Source organism: Papaver somniferum, unplaced genomic scaffold (assembly GCF_003573695.1).
Source record: "Papaver somniferum cultivar HN1 unplaced genomic scaffold, ASM357369v1 unplaced-scaffold_21, whole genome shotgun sequence".
NCBI classification, from domain to species: domain Eukaryota; kingdom Viridiplantae; phylum Streptophyta; class Magnoliopsida; order Ranunculales; family Papaveraceae; genus Papaver; species Papaver somniferum.
The window spans coordinates 632,657-634,396 of record NW_020631041.1 but is presented as its reverse complement, the minus strand read 5'-3'; the positions used below and the strand labels follow the sequence as shown (position 1 = coordinate 634,396).

Below are 1,740 nucleotides of genomic sequence, written 5' to 3'. Positions count from 1 at the left end.
TTGCATCTAATAAAGGAAGGTTTATGGTAACTTGCTTAAAAACCTCCACTATGTCATTAAAGTTTGATTCCTTCATTGTTGGTACTAATAGCTGAGGAAATGGGGCTCTAGGCATAAAATCAGACCTTTCAGGGACTGAGTTGGCATCATCAGAAATTTTATCAGTTTCCTTAGCTAGTGGTCCTGAGGGGTGAACTACAGTATGTTCACTATCGGGCATGGTTACCTGATTATCTACTATTCTACCACTCCTAAGGGTTCTAATAGCATTCAATTGATTCGATGGTTTTGTACCTACTTCATGAACTCCTCTAGGATTGGGATTAGTCTGACTAGGGAACCTACCATTATCTCTCTCACTTAAGGTCTTAGCTATTTGGCCGACTTGAAGTTCTAACTTAGCAAGGCTCTGAGCATTAGTTTGAAAATTCTGCTTGGTTTCCTGTTGAAAACTAACATGGCTCTGTGCTGACATTTCCTGAGTTTTTGCTAACATCTTAATAGATTCCTCTAAGCTAGTCGTTTTATTTTCTGGGCCTGATGTATTCCTAATGTAGCCAAAACCTGGGGGAGCATTAGAATTATCAGACTGACCCTGACTCTGGCCCTTAGACCATGAAAAGTTCGGATGGTTCCTCCAACCAGGATTATAGGTTTCTGAATATGGGTCAAACTTCTGACGATTATCAAACCTAGTGTTATCATATAAAGCATTGTCTTGATCTTCATTATTTTGTCCTTCCCAAAGAGGCTCCAATCTACCACTAGTGTTACCCACTTCTAAAGCTTCTAACCTTTTCGCTATAGAAGCAATTTTGGCATCTGATTCATAACTTCCTTATACCCTATTAACGTTTCCTCTGTTAAGAAGAATTGTTTTCTGGGGTCTCCTACTACTTTTCCATTGTGGGGTATTTTCGGCGACTTCATGCAAATATGTCATCGCGTCATCAACTATTTGGTTCTCAAATCCACCAGTACACATAGATTCTACTGTGGTTGTGGTGGGATAATCTAAACCCTCATAAAAGATCTGAACTAACCTAACCTTCTCTAAACCATGATGAGGACATTGCGCTAATAAATCATTGAACCTTTCCAAATACCTATACAAAGTTTCTCCCTCCTGTTGAGAAAACGTGCAGATTTGCGTCCTAATAGACGATGTTTTATGCCTAGGGAAAAACTTGTTCAAAAAGGCAGATGTAAGTTGTTCATACGTTTCGATTGACCCGAAAGCCAAACTATATAGCCACGATTTAGCTTTATCTTTCATGGAAAATGGGAATAACCTAAGTTTCAAAGCATCATCATCTAAGTTTCTAATCCTTAGGGTACTACAAATTTCCTCAAAGTCCCTAACATGGAAATAGGGGTTTTCATTTTCTTTCCCTAAAAAGATTGGGAGCAGCTGTAAGGTCCCAGGTTTAAGTTCATAAGTTGCTTCCGTCTCAGCTAACCTGATACATGAGGGACGAGTAGTCCTAGTTGGATTCAATAAATCTTTCAAAGTTGTCATTTCTGGCACTATCGGAGCAACAAGGATTCTCTCCTCAGTCAAAGGACGTTCAAAAACAGACTCTTCAAAAGTCGGACTCTCTAGATTAAGGTAATCGAGACGCTTCGAACTATTAGGTTTCTCTTTAACAAATCTACCTAGTGCATCTCTTTTACGTTCAGGTATACAATAGAATTTTCTAAATTGAAATGGTAAGCAAACACAGATCAAGGCCGACTCAA

At 39.0% G+C, this 1,740-nt stretch overlaps 1 pseudogene; it reads left to right on the top strand.

The window, feature by feature from the left end:
- Positions 1-1,055: 1,055 nt before the first annotated feature.
- On the top strand, positions 1,056-1,155 carry LOC113340398 (annotated as a pseudogene).
- Positions 1,156-1,740: the final 585 nt, after the last annotated feature.